This window comes from Cherax quadricarinatus, chromosome 99 (assembly GCF_038502225.1).
Source record: "Cherax quadricarinatus isolate ZL_2023a chromosome 99, ASM3850222v1, whole genome shotgun sequence".
Classification (NCBI taxonomy): Eukaryota; Metazoa; Arthropoda; class Malacostraca; order Decapoda; family Parastacidae; genus Cherax; species Cherax quadricarinatus.
The window spans coordinates 3,930,436-3,947,935 of record NC_091390.1 but is presented as its reverse complement, the minus strand read 5'-3'; positions in this window follow the sequence as shown (position 1 = coordinate 3,947,935).

The following is a 17,500-nucleotide window of genomic DNA, read 5'->3' as shown; positions in this document are numbered from 1 at the left end:
AACATATGAAGATAGCATGTGAGGATAGCATGTGAAGATAGCATGTGAGGATAGCATGTGAGGATAGCATGTGAGGATAACATGTGAAGATAGAATGTGAGGAAAACATGTGAGAATAACATGTGAGGATAACATGTGAAGATAGCATGTGAGGATAACATGTGAAGATAGCATGTGAGGATAACATGTGAAGATAACATATGAGGATAACATGTTAGGATAACATGTGAGGATAACATGTGAGGATAACATATGAGGATAGGAAGGAAGAGATTAAGAACTGAGGAAAAGGAAGAAGAGGATAACCAAGAAAAAAGGAAGAAATTGTAAATACGGGATAAATAAGAACTAGATAAGCAAGAGAGAAAGATGGTAATTAGTAGAGGAGAATAGGAAGATAAGCGAAAGGAAGAGAAAGTGGAGGAAGAAGAAAAGATAAGAGATTAAATAGAGGAAGAGGAGGAGTTTAAGAAGGAATGGAAGGGGAATAAAGAATTAGAGAGAGATAGAGTTAGAGATAGAAAGTTAGAGATAGAGAGTGAGAGTTAAAGATAGAGTTAAAGGTAGAGTTAAAACGAAGAGAGAGAGAGAGAGAGAAAGCAGAACAGTGCATGAAACACACACGGCTAACAAGCGAAGGGCCAGGGTTCAATCCAGGGTGGGATGTACACACTGGGCATGCTTCCTCCAACCTTTTACCCTTCCTCGGTCACCAGTAGATAGGTGCCTGGGTGTTAGTCGACTGGTGTGAGTGGCAGTCTGGTATCCCTCAGATCGTGAACTATTTAAAGAATAATAACGCCTACCTGCCATCTAGAAGGCAGGCAGGGCTGCCCTTAGGCAGAGCTACCATCCGGAGGGCAGGCAGGGCTACCAACTAGAAGGCAGGCAGGATGCCATCTGGAAGGCAGGCAGAGCAGCCATCTAGAAGGCAGGCAGGACTGCCCTTAGGCAGAGCTACCATCCGGAGGGCAGGCAGGGCTACCAACTAGAAGGCAGGCAGGGATGCCATCTGGAAGGCAGGCAGAGCTGCCATCTAGAAGGCAGGCAAGGCTGCCGTCTAGAAGGCTGCCACTTAGAAGGCAGGAAGAGCTGCCATCTGGAAGGCAGGCAGAGCTGCCATCTAGAAGGCAGGCAAGGCTGCCATCTAGAAAGCTGCCATCTAGAAGGCAGGAAGAGCTGCTATCTCGAAGACAGGCAGGGTTACCATCTAGAATGCAGGCAGGGCTGCCATCTCGAAGACAGGCAGGGTTACCATCTAGAATGCAGGCAGGGCTGCCATCTGGAAGGCAGGGAGAGCTGCCGTCTTGAAGGCAGGCAGGACTGCCAACCCAAGATTAGTAAACAAAAGTAATAGCTTACTTTAATGTAGATATCGTTAGGAGAAATTTACGGCGCCGTAATTGCTGGTTTTCATTACAAAATAGGAGAGAGAAGGAAGGAGGAAGGAAGGAGGGAAGGAAGCAGGAAGGAAGAAAGAAGGAAGGAGGAGGGAAGGAAGCAGGAAGGAAGGAAGAAGGAAGGGTGGAAAGTTGGGGAGTGAGTTGGAGGGGCGAGGAAGAAGAGAGGGAGGAGGCATGGAGAAAGGCAGGAAGGAAGAAGGGAAGGAAGGAATGAAGGATGAGGAAGTGAAGGAAGGAATGACGTAAGAAAGAAGGAAAGTAAGGAATGAAGGAAGAAGGGAAGGAAGGCGGGAGGGATGGAAAGACGGAGAGTGGGAGGGAGAATGAAAAAGGGAGTGGAGGGAGTGACAAAGGGAGTAGAAACAGAGGAGAAAAGAAAGAGATAGAGTGAAAGTGGGAGATAAAAGATAATGTGAAAAATTAGCGCAGTTGAAAAAATAAGAGAATGGACGAAACAAAGGGAGAAGTAGAAAATAAACAAAAGAGGGGAAGAGAGAGAGAAAAGGGCGAGAGAGATCAGAGAATGAGGGAGATGGAAAGCAGAAAATAGAAAAGATATGGAAGTTTGAGAAAAGAATGAGAGGATGAAGATAGGAAAAATGGATAGGGAGAATAGAAAGAGAGAGATAGAGGGAGAAGAGGGTAAAGAAGAAAAGGATAGAAATGGGGGAGGGAGAGAGAGAGAGGAGAGAAAAAGAGAGGGAGATGGTAAAAATAGAAAGATAAGGATAAATTTAAAAAGGATGATAGAGGAAGAGTGATGGTGAATTACTGGAGAAAAGAAAGATGTCTTGAAAGTATTTTGATCCGAGGAACTAGAGCCTCTCTCCTCTTTCTCAGATCACTCTTGATTACCTTTCATTCCCTCAAGAACTAAAATTTTTACGGATTTAGAGCTTACCCGAAATATATTATTACTGTTATTACCATTTTTTTTTTGCTGATGATACTGTGCTTTTGGAAAATTCTGAAGAGAAGCTGCAGAGGTTGTCGGATTATACATCACTGCAACGACTACCTTATGTCCCCCAGACATTTCGTCCATTCCTTCCATTTCCTCAAATACCCATCGGTTTATGATAAGCAGTGCAACTCCTCCTCTGATATCCGGCTGGGCAGACTGCGTCTGTTATCCCTGTCAGTTTCGTTTCTGTGACTGCTATGATATCTGGGGATGTCTCCTTGATTCTTTCATGCCATTCCTCACGTTTATTTATTCCATCTGCATTCGTATACCAAACCATCAACTTCTTTTTTAAAACTGTTGTCTGGGGAGAACGTTGGGTTGGGGACATGGGGATCTAGCAGGGAACTATGGGGGATAGCTGTGGAGGTGGAATTTGTGATGAGGGGGGTGGGGCCAGTGGGTATGGTGTGTGGATTTTGGATTAGTGTGTTTGGTTGCATTAGGGTTGTCGTGGTTGAGATCCTTCTATGGTGGTGAGTTTGGGTTCTCCTGCTCATCTCCGTCTTTGCCTCTCTTTCCTCCTTACATCTTTGTACCCGCTCTTTCAATTTTCCGCCGATGTGTCCCTTAGTAGGCTTTCTCCTGCAGGATCCAGTTTCGAGCCAATTCTGTCTTTAAATCACTTTGACTGGACGTTTTTTTCCTCTTGCAAACCCCCCTATTCTCAGAAAATTTGTCACCTAGGTCATGTCATCCTCGCCTATGGGTTTCATGATACTTTCAGTTGTTTTTTTCTCTCCCTGTTTTTTCTTGCTTCATAAGTTTCCCCTTCAGCTCCCTGGTGCCCATGAACAAAAACTGACCTTTCCCACAGCATTTCCCGTTCCGTCCCCTGAGTCGATTTACTTGCCTCTATTGCAACGTTCCTTCAATCTCTTCCCTATCTGATGTCCCTGGGCTCAGTGGACTGTCGTTTTCCCTTCTCAGGTTTTCCTGGGCACTTTTGTGGTCTGTTACGGCCTCTGCATATAGCTTAGTTTTATCTTCAGTGTGTGTGTGTGTGTGTGTGTGTGTGTGTGTGTGTGTGTGTGTGTGTGTGTGTGTGTGCACGCACGCACGCGCATGTGCGTGTGGTATTCCCCTAGTCTACACTCCACTGATTCCTTTGTATTATCAACATCTCCCCTCCTTACCTTCCCCTCATAGCCCTCCCCACACCCCCTCCCTCACAGTAGCTCAATTATCAGCGTCCAGCAATTATCCCACACGAATTATCAGAACAAAATCATTGCCTCACACGTTACATCGCTGGACTCTCAAATTATCACTAAGAAAATAATCTTAACTAAACTGCTTACTGAATTATCGCAACTTACTCATTTTTATATTAATCTTAAACCTCATAATTCATTCGAATGATGAAGTTCTAATAATTTTCTCGTGAATTATCGTGGGTTTCCCCTGCCTCAGAGGAATTATCGAGGAATTATCGATACACAAATAACCCTTACATAGGTGTGTAACTTTGTAAATGGTCCAAGTCGGACAATTTACAGTCACGGTATTGGACCTTTTTTGTTTTTTAATTATCGATTATCGATAATCCATCGTTCATTCACACAACTGGGATTGACCTAACCCTGTGTAAAAAAAATAGAGAGAGAGAGTAAAGGTAAACTAACAGATAGGATATAAGAAAGAGAGAGAGGATTAAGAGAGAGAGAGAATGGGGGGAGAAGTACAGAACAGAGATAGAAGGTAAAATAAAGAGAGTGTTTAAAGGATGTTGAGAGGGATGTTGGATGACGAAAGGAAGAATCATAGCGTAAAAGACAAATGACAGTTTTTTGACTACCACTCACTACCACTGATCTGTTGTTAAACCTCTCCACTAAGTGGCACCAGTCACTGGATGAATCCAAAGTCAGCTGTGTGGTAGCACTGGACATTGCTTGCGCTTTCGACCGGGTGTGGCACCAGGGCCTCTTAGCAAAACTTCAAGCACTGGGAATTGCAGGCTCTACGTTATATCTCCTCAGTGATTACCTACATGATAGATCTCTAAGTGTAGTTCTCAATGGAACAGAATCAGCAAGACATCCTATTGGGGCAAGTGTTCCACAAGGAAGCGTGCTGGGTCCATTGTTATGGAATGTCTACTTCAACGACCTTCTTCATCTCATCCCAGAATCACATGCATATGCAGACGACTGTACACTGACATTCACTTATCCAAGAGAAGAAATGCCAGCTGCTCTAAGCAACATCAATCACCATTTCAGGGCTTATCAACCTGGAAAAATCGATGGCAGGTAACATTTGCATATGAAAAAACACACATGATGGTCTCTAGGCACCATGATGGTAATGCGGGAGCAGATATAAGTATGAATGGGAGGGTGTTGGCACATGGGGAAGAAGTTGATATCCTTGGGATGAAATTTAACTCCAAACTGACCATGAAGAATCACGATGTAAATCTTGCAAACAAGGCAGCAAGGAAGCTTACAGCACTTCGACGTATCTCGCATCTGCTTGACAGTAGGAGCTGCAAGATTCTGTACGAGGCACAAGTTCACACCTTGAGTATGCTCCACTTTCTTGGTTTGCCTGCCCCCTCCCCCATCTCATCTGCGACTGCTTGACAGAGTAGAGAACAGAGCAAGACGTCTCATCTCTCGCCTGGACCCATCCTGGATAGATCTGTCATTTCAGCAGAACCTTCAACACAGGAGGGATGTGGGTGGCCTTACTGTTATGTACAAGGCCAATATTGTCAAAGTACCACACTTGGATCCACTTCGAGGACAGCGTGAAACAAGCTCTTATGCCACAAGACGGGCAGCCAGCAGCAACTTCACTCTGGCTGTACCCTTCTCCAGAACATCACTCCATCTGAGATCATATATACCCAGGATGACTCGAGTATGGAACACATTCGTACAGCATAATGATGTCAAAGAGATAGTTAGTTGTGTACGAATGGTATATAATACCGACAAGATGAGAGTAAGACACATGTGCAACAACTGGGTATCTTTATTGTAGACGTTTCGCCATCCAGTGGCTTTATCAATACAAATTCTAGGACATAACTTGAAGACATGTTGCACATGTGTCTTACTCTCATCTTGTCGGTATTATATACCATTCGTACACAACTTGTCAGACACTGCAACATCATGGAATCTTAATTCTGAGGACATGTACATAAACTTCACGACTACGACAACTACTACTACAACTAACCCATCTCTTTGGGAAGGACCTACTTCCACTGGGGAATCCCGGCTACCAGTGACTATGTCCTCGTCTGCTACACCTGACGTTACTATATAAGCGCCAGGATCCTTTCTTCTGCTTCAGAATCTCCACGACTATGGTGCTGTTCGCACCTACTCCTAGGTTGAGGGACTGATTACCTCATCTTCTGTACATAGTTCTACTGTCTTCAAGTTATGTCCTAGAATTTGTATTGATAAAGCCACTGGATGGCGAAACGTCTACAATAAAGATACCCAGATGTTGCACATGTTTCTTACTCTCAGATAGTTGGTCAAATGAAAATGCTGGCCCACAGATGACCCACAGCTGGCCCATAGCTGGCCTAAAGCTGGCATACAGATGGTTCAAACTTCATGCTGTTCCCTACTTGTATGTCTCATAACAATAAAAATGCTTTCAAATGAGCTGATGTAGGTAACAGCTCTTAGTTTGTTAATAAAGTTAGGAATCCTTAACCAGTGAATAGCTTGTCAATAAAGCTAGGGATCCTTAACCTGTAAATAACTTGTCAATAAAGGTAGGGAACCTTAACCTGTAAATAGCTTGTCAATAAAGCTAGGGATCCTTAACCTAACCTTGTCAAACCCTGTATAAAAAAAAAGAGAGATGGAAAAGAGCAAGTGAGAGAGATACAGAGTCAGAGGACAACCTCAGACCACCCGCCCTTCCCTCCCAAACACGAATTTTACGAGACACATAAAATACAGGATATGAGGCGCGTTCCATGTCTCTCAGGATGGACGGACATGCAGATGGCACCTCCCACCACAGTACATATATATATATATATATATATATATATATATATATATATATATATGTGGGGTAGTAGGTTGGTAGACAGCAACCACCCAGGGAAGTACTACCGTCCTGCCAGATGACTGTGAAACAAAAACCTGTAACTGTTTTGCATGATGGTAGGATTGCTGGTTTCTTTTTCTGTCTCATAAACACGCTAAGATAACAGGGATATCTTGCTACTCCTACTTACACTTTGGTCACACTTCACAGACACGCACATGCATATATATATATATACATACATCTAGGTTTTTCTCCTTTTTCTAAATAGCTCTTGTTCTTTTTTATTTCTTCTATTGTCCATGGGGAAGTGGAAAAGAATCTTTCCTCCGTAAGCCATGCGTGTCGTATGAGGCGACTAAAATGCCGGGAGCAATGGGCTAGTAACCCCTTCTCCTGTATACAATTACTAAAAAAGAGAAGAAGAAAAACTTTATAAAACTGGGTTGCTTAAATGTGCGTGGATGCAGTGCGGATGACAAGAAACAGATGATTGCTGATGTTATGAATGAAAAGAAGTTGGATGTCCTGGCCCTAAGCGAAACAAAGCTGAAGGGGGTAGGAGAGTTTCAGTGGGGGGAAATAAATGGGATTAAATCTGGAGTATCTGAGAGAGTTAGAGCAAAGGAAGGGGTAGCAGTAATGTTAAGTGATCAGTTATGGAAGGAGAAAAGAGAATATGAATGTGTAAATTCAAGAATTATGTGGATTAAAGTAAAGGTTGGATGCGAGAAGTGGGTCATAATAAGCGTGTATGCACCTGGAGAAGAGAGGAATGCAGAGGAGAGAGAGAGATTTTGGGAGATGTTAAGTGAATGTATAGGAGCCTTTGAACCAAGTGAGAGAGTAATTGTGGTAGGGGACTTGAATGCTAAAGTAGGAGAAACTTTTAGAGAGGGTGTGGTAGGTAAGTTTGGGGTGCCAGGTGTAAATGATAATGGGAGCCCTTTGATTGAACTTTGTATAGAAAGGGGTTTAGTTATAGGTAATACATATTTTAAGAAAAAGAGGATAAATAAGTATACACGATATGATGTAGGGCGAAATGACAGTAGTTTGTTGGATTATGTATTGGTAGATAAAAGACTGTTGAGTAGACTTCAGGATGTACATGTTTATAGAGGGGCCACAGATATATCAGATCACTTTCTAGTTGTAGCTACACTGAGAGTAAAAGGTAGATGGGATACAAGGAGAATAGAAGCATCAGGGAAGAGAGAGGTGAAGGTTTATAAACTAAAAGAGGAGGCAGTTAGGGTAAGATATAAACAGCTATTGGAGGATAGATGGGCTAATGAGAGCATAGGCAATGGGGTCGAAGAGGTATGGGGTAGGTTTAAAAATGTAGTGTTAGAGTGTTCAGCAGAAGTTTGTGGTTACAGGAAAGTGGGTGCAGGAGGGAAGAGGAGCGATTGGTGGAATGATGATGTAAAGATAGTAGTAAGGGAGAAAAAGTTAGCATATGAGAAGTTTTTACAAAGTAGAAGTGATGCAAGGAGGGAAGAGTATATGGAGAAAAAGAGAGAAGTTAAGAGAGTGGTGAAGCAATGTAAAAAGAGAGCAAATGAGAGAGTGGGTGAGATGTTATCAACAAATTTTGTTGAAAATAAGAAAAAGTTTTGGAGTGAGATTAACAAGTTAAGAAAGCCTAGAGAACAAATGGATTTGTCAGTTAAAAATAGGAGAGGAGAGTTATTAAATGGAGAGTTAGAGGTATTGGGAAGATGGAAGGAATATTTTGAGGAATTGTTAAATGTTGATGAAGATAGGGAAGCTGTGATTTCGTGTATAGGGCAAGGAGGAATAACATCTTGTAGGAGTGAGGAAGAGCCAGTTGTGAGTGTGGGGGAAGTTCGTGAGGCAGTAGGTAAAATGAAAGGGGGTAAGGCAGCCGGGATTGATGGGATAAAGATAGAAATGTTAAAAGCAGGTGGGGATATAGTTTTGGAGTGGTTGGTGCAATTATTTAATAAATGTATGGAAGAGGGTAAGGTACCTAGGGATTGGCAGAGAGCATGCATAGTTCCTTTGTATAAAGGCAAAGGGGATAAAAGAGAGTGCAAAAATTATAGGGGGATAAGTCTGTTGAGTGTACCTGGTAAAGTGTATGGTAGAGTTATAATTGAAAGAATTAAGAGTAAGACGGAGAATAGGATAGCAGATGAACAAGGAGGCTTTAGGAAAGGTAGGGGGTGTGTGGACCAGGTGTTTACAGTGAAACATATAAGTGAACAGTATTTAGATAAGGCTAAAGAGGTCTTTGTGGCATTTATGGATTTGGAAAAGGCGTATGACAGGGTGGATAGGGGGGCAATGTGGCAGATGTTGCAAGTGTATGGTGTAGGAGGTAGGTTACTGAAAGCAGTGAAGAGTTTTTACGAGGATAGTGAGGCTCAAGTTAGAGTATGTAGGAAAGAGGGAAATTTTTTCCCAGTAAAAGTAGGCCTTAGACAAGGATGTGTGATGTCACCGTGGTTGTTTAATATATTTATAGATGGGGTTGTAAGAGAAGTAAATGCGAGGGTCTTGGCAAGAGGCGTGGAGTTAAAAGATAAAGAATCACACACAAAGTGGGAGTTGTCACAGCTGCTCTTTGCTGATGACACTGTGCTCTTGGGAGATTCTGAAGAGAAGTTGCAGAGATTGGTGGATGAATTTGGTAGGGTGTGCAAAAGAAGAAAATTAAAGGTGAATACAGGAAAGAGTAAGGTTATGAGGATAACAAAAAGATTAGGTGATGAAAGATTGAATATCAGATTGGAGGGAGAGAGTATGGAGGAGGTGAACGTATTCAGATATTTGGGAGTGGACGTGTCAGCGGATGGGTCTATGAAAGATGAGGTGAATCATAGAATTGATGAGGGAAAAAGAGTGAGTGGTGCACTTAGGAGTCTGTGGAGACAAAGAACTTTGTCCTTGGAGGCAAAGAGGGGAATGTATGAGAGTATAGTTTTACCAACGCTCTTATATGGGTGTGAAGCGTGGGTGATGAATGTTGCAGCGAGGAGAAGGCTGGAGGCAGTGGAGATGTCATGTCTGAGGGCAATGTGTGGTGTGAATATAATGCAGAGAATTCGTAGTTTGGAAGTTAGGAGGAGGTGCGGGATTACCAAAACTGTTGTCCAGAGGGCTGAGGAAGGGTTGTTGAGGTGGTTCGGACATGTAGCTCTATGGAGCGAAACAGAATGACTTCAAGAGTGTATCAGTCTGTAGTGGAAGGAAGGCGGGGTAGGGGTCGGCCTAGGAAGGGTTGGAGGGAGGGGGTAAAGGAGGTTTTGTGTGCGAGGGGCTTGGACTTCCAGCAGGCATGCGTGAGCGTGTTTGATAGGAGTGAATGGAGACAAATGGTTTTTAATACTTGACGTGCTGTTGGAGTGTGAGCAAAGTAACATTTATGAAGGGATTCAGGGAAACCGGCAGGCCGGACTTGAGTCCTGGAGATGGGAAGTACAGTGCCTGCACTCTGAAGGAGGGGTGTTAATGTTGCAGTTTAAAAACTGGAGTGTAAAGCACCCTTCTGGTAAGACAGTGATGGAGTGAATGATGGTGAAAGTTTTTCTTTTTCGGGCCACCCTGCCTTGGTGGGAATCGGCCGGTGTGATAATAAAAAAAAAATAATAAAATATATATATATATATATATATATATATATATATATATATATATATATATATATATATATATATATATATATATAATATACATATATATTCAATAAGATCACAGTAAACAGGTGATTTCAGAATATGCAAAACAACCACTCTGAAAGAATAGAGAAATTCCAAGCGCTTTCGTGACTACTCACATCATCAAGGAACTATGGAAGTAAAGCATCCAAGGAAGCTATATAAGGGGTCTGGCCAGCACCTCACTATCAGATCCCACATTATATATATATATATATATATATATATATATATATATATATATATATATATATATATATATATATATATATATATATATATATAATGTTGTACCGAATAGGTAAAATTGGCCAATTAGCAAAACTCATTTAAAACTAAGTCATTTCTAAAAATTCCTCATACGTTTAAAGATATATTTTTTTTCATTTATGTTAATGTAAAAATTAATAATTTTGCACCAAAAAAAACTTAGGAAACTTACCTGACCTTATTATAACAAGCGCAATTTAGTTTAGCCTAATCTAACTAAATATATTTTAGATAAGTTTACAATAATTTAATAATAGACAAAATGAAATATATTTTTCTCGTTGGGTTCAGAATGATTTTTGCGAAATTATTACATACACAAATTTTCGCTTAACTTATTCGGCAAGAAGAGTGTTGCTATTTAAGCCAAAATCGCAAATTTTACCTATGCAGCACGACATATATACAGTGATTCACACACCTTCGTAAGTAGTATTCACTTAAGTGTAGTATACATGGACATGTATGCAAATATTACCTTAATGAGTATACATACACATTATACATGCAAATGATCAAACGGGGTCGACTACAGATTAAACAACCTGTTTTGTAGATACAAATTTTATGTATTCAGTTTAAAACTGAAGCATTAACACGTAATCATAACATTCACACACACACACACACACACACACACACACACACACACACACACACACACACACACACACACACACCAACATCAAAGGTGTATTTTCAAACGCATGCAAAACACTGCCTAGTCAACGTGGAACCACACGCAAAACACACACACACACACACACACACACACACACACACACACACACACAGTTCCACACAAGAGATTGGTGCAAAAACTGGAGGACCAAGCAGGGATAACAGGGAATACTTGTCAGGAAGACAGCAGCGAGTCATGGTACGTGGCGAGGTGTCAGAGTGGGCACCTGTGACCAACGGGGTCCCACAGGGGTCAGTCCTAGGACCAGTGCTGTTTCTGGTATTTGTGAACGACATGACGGAAGGAATAGACTCTGAGGTGTCCCTGTTTGCAGATGACGTGAAGTTGATGAGAAGAATTCATTCGATCGAAGACCAGGCAGAACTACAAAGGGATCTGGACAGGCTGCAGACCTGGTCCAGCAATTGGCTCCTGGAGTTCAACCCCGCCAAGTGCAAAGTCAAGACGATTGGGGAATGACGAAGAAGACCGCAGACGGAGTACAGTTTAGAGGGCCAGACACTACAAACCTCACTCAAGGAAAAAGATCTTGGGGTGAGATTAACACCAGGCACATCTCCTGAAGCGCACATCAACCAAATAACTGCTGCAGCATATTTGCGCCTAGCAAATCTCAGAACAGCATTCCGAAATCTCAATAAGGAATCGTTCAGGACCCTGTACACCGTGTATGTTATGCCCATATTGGAGTATGCGGCACCAGTTTGGAACCCACACCTAGCCAAGCACGTAAAGAAACTAGAGAAAGTGCAAAGGTTTGCAACAAGACTAGTCCCAGAGCTAAGAGGTATGTCCTACGAGGAGAGGTTAAAGGAAATCAACCTGACGACACTGGAGGACAGGAGAGATAGGGGGGACATGATAACGACATACAAAATACTGAGAGGAATTAACAAGGTGGACAAAGACAGGATGTTCCAGAGATTGGACACAGTAACAAGGGAACACAGTTGGAAGTTGAAGACACAGATGAATCACAGGGATGTTAGGAAGTATTTCTTCAGCCATAGAGTAGTCAGTAAGTGGAATAGTTTGGGAAGCGATGTAGTGGAGGCAGGATCCATACATAGCTTTAAGCAGAGGTATGATAAGGCTCACGGTTTAGGGAGAGTGACCTAGTAGCGACCAGTGAAGAGGCGGGGCCAGGAGGTTGGACTCGACCCCTGCAACCTCAACTAGGTGAGAACTAGGTGAGTGAGTACACACACACACAGTCTTAGGACCAGTGTTGTTTCTGGTGTATGTGAATGACATGACCGAAGGAAAAGACTCAAAAGCGTCCCTGTTTACGGATGATGTGAAGTTGAAAATTCAATCGGAGGAGGACAAGGCAGGACTACAAAGAGATCTGGTCCAGCAACTGGTTCCTTGAGTTCAACCCCACCAAGAGCAAAGTCATGAAGATCTGGGAAGGGCAAAGTAGACCGCGCACGGAATACAGGCTAGGGGGCCAAAGACTGCAAAACTCACTCAAGAAAAAAGATCATGGGGTGAGTATAACACCGAGCACGTCTCCTGAGGCTCACATCAACCAAATTACTGCTGCAGCATATGGGAGCCTGGCAAATCTAAGAATAGCATTTGAAACCTTGAGTAAGGAATCGTTCAGGACTCTGTACACCGCGTACTTCAAGCCCATATTGGAGTACGCAGCACCAGTTTGGAACCCAAACCTGGTCAAGAAATTAGAGAAAGTGCAAAGGTTTGCAACAAGACTTGTCCTGGAACTAAGGGGCATGTATAACCTACGAGGCGAGGTTAAGGGAAATAGACGTGATGACACTGGAGGACAGGAGGGATAGGGGGTCATGATAACGACATATAAAATACCGAAAGGAATTGGCAAGGTGGGTAGAGACAGAATGTTTCAGAGATGGGACACAGCAACAAGGGGACACTGCAACAAGGGGCTACAGCAACAAGGGGCTACAGCAACAAGGGGCTACAGCAACAAGGAGACACAACAACAAGGGGTAACGGCAACAAGGGGTAACGGCAACAAGGGGACACAGCAACAAGGGGACACAGCAACAAGGGGACACAGCAACAAGGAGACACAGCAACAAATGGCTACAGCAACAAGGGGACACTGCAACAAAGGGACACAGCAACAAGGGGACACAACAACAAGGGGACACAGCAACAAGGGGACACAGCAACAAGGGGACACAGCAACAAGGAGACACAGTAACAAATGGCTACAGCAACAAGGGGACACTGCAACAAGGGGACACAGCAACAAGGGGACACAGCAACAAGGGGACACAGCAACAAGGGGACACAGCAACAAGGTGTCACAGCTGGAAGTTGAAAACTCAGATGAGTCACAGGGATGTTAGGAAGTATTTCTTCACTTATAGAGTTGTCAGGAAGTGGAACAATCTGAAGAGTGATGTAGTGGAGACAGGATCCAAACATAGCTTTAAGAAGAGATACTTTAAAACTCGTGGAGCAGGGAGAGAGTGGACCGACTAGCGACCAGAGAAGGGGAAGGACCAAGAGCTACAACTAGACCCCTGCATCCACAGACAGGTGAGTGTACACACACACACACACACACATAAGAGGTATGATAAAGCTCAAGGAGCAGGAAGAGTGACCCAGTAGCGACCAGCGAAGACACGGAACCAGAAGCTGTGACCCGACCCTTGCAACCACACACACACACACACACACACACACACACACACACACACACACACACACACACACACACACACACACACACACACACACACACACATTTTGTCGTGTATGTGTCTGCCTCGTAGCGTTCTTTCACACAACCTTGGCTGGGACCCAGAACGACCACCACCATGAATATGCAATAACCTAACCCGTCCGGCGTTAAATTCGTAGCAATTTTTCTGAATTGAAATTATCATTTTGGGTCACAGGGGATGGGTATTCAAATCCATCCTGACCACCGGGGACCCGGGGGGAGTTATTCAGTGAATACCACAGTGTATAGTGAATAACAATGGCCGTAGATGGGGCTGCATGGGGAGGGGGATTTACAGAGTGAATATTAGTGTAAAGTGAGTAACAATGGATAAAAATGGGGATGCAAAGGGGTAAGGGGAGATTATCTAGTAAATTCTACAGAGTATAGTGAATAATGAATGGAAAAATGAAGTTGCAGAAGGAAGGGGATTTATTCAGCAAATCCCACCGTGTGTAGATATACACACCTCTGTGTATATGCACTGAGATTTACACACCTCTATGTATATACACTGAGATTTACACACCTCTGTGTATATACCCTGAGATATACACACCTCTCAGTGTGAAAGTCATATACTTAAGTGTATATATATATATATATATATATATATATATATATATATATATATATATATATATATATTAGTGTAGTACTAGTAGTAGTAGTAGTAGTACTGGTAGTAATAGTAGTAATAGTTGTAGATGTAATTGTGATGGTTGTTGTGGGCGAAACTGACACTGGGTTCGTTACACTGTCAGAGAAACGTAAACTGGGTTGTAAGAACCGGATGTTCTGGTTTCTGGCTTATCCCACACACGGACACGTACACACAATATTACGTACACGTGTGTAGACGCTCTCACGTTGGTACTGACACAGCCACATGTGAATACATGCAGAATGCTACGAGGTTGTGCGTGTGTGTGTGTGTGTGTGTGTGTGTGTGTACCCACCTATTTGTGGCTGCAGGGGTCGATTCATAGCTCCTGGCCCCGCCTCTTCGCTGATTGCTACTGGGTCCTCTCTCTCCCTGCCCCATGAGCTTTATCATACCTCGCCTTAAAACTATGTATGGTTCCCGCCTCCACTACGTCACTTTCTAGGCTATTCCACGGCCTGACTACTCTATGACTGAAGAAATACTTCCTAACATCCCTTTGATTCATCTGAGTCTTCAACTTCCAATTGTGACCCCTTGTTTCTGTGACACATCTCTGGAACATCCCGTCTTTGCCTACCTTGTCTATACCGCGCAGTATTTTATATGTCGTTATCATGTCTCCCCTGACCCTCCTGTCCTCCAGTGTCGTCAGGCCGATTTCCCTCAACCTTTCTTCGTAGGACAATCCCCGTAGCTCTGGGACTAGTCTTGTTGCAAACCTTTGCACTTTCTCTAATTTCTTGACGTGCTTGACTAGGTGTGGATTCCAAACTGGTGCTGCATTCTCCAGTATGGGCCTGACGTAAATGGTATACAGGGTCTTGAACGAATCCTTACTGAGGTATCGGAACGCTATCCGTAGGTTTGCCAGGCGCCCGTATGCTGCAGCAGTTATCTGATTGATGTGCGCCTCAGGAGATATGCTCGGTGTTATACTCACCCCCAGATTTTTTTCCTTGAGTGAGGTTTGCAGTCTTTGGCCATCTAAATTATATTGTGTCTGCGGTCTTCTTTGCCCTTCCCCAATCTTCATGACTTTGCATTTGGCAGGGTTAAACTCAAGGAGCCAGTTGCTGGACCAGGCTTGTAGCCTGTCCAGGTCTCTTTGTAGTCCTGCCTGATCCTCATCCGATTTGATTCTTCTCATTAACTTCACATCATCTGCAAACAAGGACACTTCTGAGTCTATTCCTTCCGTTATGTCATTCACATATACCAAGAACAGCACAGGTCCTAGGACTGACCCCTGTGGAACCCCGCTTGTCACAGGCGCTCACTCTGACACCTCGTCACGTACCATAACTCGTTGTTGCCTCCCTGTCAGGTATTCTCTGATCCATTGCAGTGCCTTTCCTGTTATGTGTGCCTGATCCTCTAGCTTTTGCAGTAACCTCTTGTGAGGAACTGAGTCGAAGGCCTTCTTGCAGTCCAAAAAAATGCAGTCGATCCACCCCTCTCTCTCTTGTCTTACTTCTGTCACCTTGTCATAAAACTCTAGTAGGTTTGTGACACAGGATTTTCCTTCCCTGAAACCGTTCTGGTTGTCAATTATACACTTGTTCCTTTCCAGGTGCCCCACCACTCTCCTCCTGATGATCTTCTCCATGACCTTGCATACTATACACGTTAGTGATACAGGTCTGTAGTTTAGTGCCTCATGTCTGTATCCCTTTTTAAAAATTGGGACTACATTTGCCATCTTCCATTCCTCAGGGAGTTGCTCAGTTTCAAATGATGTGTTGAAGATCTTTGTTAATGGTACACACAATATTTCTGCTCCCTCTTTAATGACCCACGGAGAGATGTTGTCTTGTCCCACTGCCTTTGAGGTGTCAAGTTCGCATAGCAGCTTCTTCACCTCCTCCTTGGTTATATGTACCTCATCCAGCACTTGCTGGTGTACCCCCCTGTTCTGATTTCCTGGAGTCCTACTGGTTTCCACTGTAAATACTTCTTTAAATCTCGTGTTGAGCTCCTGACATACCTCTCGGTCGTTTCTTGTGAACTCCCCATCACCCTTCCTCAGTCTGATTACCTGGTCCTTGACTGTTGTTTTCCTCCTGATGTGGCTATACAACAGCTTCGGGTCAGACTTGACTTTCGATGCTATGTCATTTTCATATTGTCGCTGAGCCTCCCTTCTTATCTGTGCATATTCATTTCTGGCTCTTCGGCTAATCTCTTTATTTTCCTGAGTTCTCTGTCTTCTGTACCTTTTCCATTCTCTAGTACACCTAGTTTTTGCATCCCTACACCTTTGGGTGAACCAAGGACTCGTTCTGTTCTTCCCATTATTTCTGTTTCCCTTGGGAACAAACCTCTCCTCTGCCTCCTTGCATTTTGTTGTCACATAGTCCATCATTTCTTGTACTGGTTTTCCTGTCAGTTCCCTCTCCCACTGAATGTCTTGCAGGAAGTTTTCCCTTTTGTAGTTTGGTTTTTCCCAACCTATTCCTCCTACTCTCTCCACTTGAAGCTCAACTATGTAGTCGAAGCACAGAACCACATGATCACTAGCTCCTAGGGGCCTTTCATACATGATATCCTCGATGTCCGAAGTACTCAAGGTGAATACAAGGTCCAGTCTTGCTGGTTCATCCTCTCCTCTCTCTCTGGTAGTGTCTCTAACATGTTGATGCTTGAGGTTTTCCTGTACCACATCCATCATCTTGGCTCTCCATGTTTCGGGACCCCCATGGGGCTCCAGGTTTTCCCAGTCAATCTCCTTGTGATTAAAATCACCCATAACTAGTAACTTTGCTCCCCCCATGTGTGCTCTCCTGGCCACCTCGGCTAGTGTGTCGACCATTGCTCTGTTGCTCTCATCGTATTCTTCTCTTGGCCTCCTGCAGTTCTGTGGTGGGTTGTACATTACTGTAATTACCACCTCATGTCCCTCAGACTGGATTGTTACTACTAAGTAGTCCCTTTCGCCAGTGCCATCCATTCCTTCCATTTTCTCAAAACCCCACTGGTTTTTAATGAGCAGTGTGTGTGTGTGTGTGTGTGTGTGTGTGTGTGTGTGTGTGTGTGTGTGTGTGTGTGTGTGTGTGTGT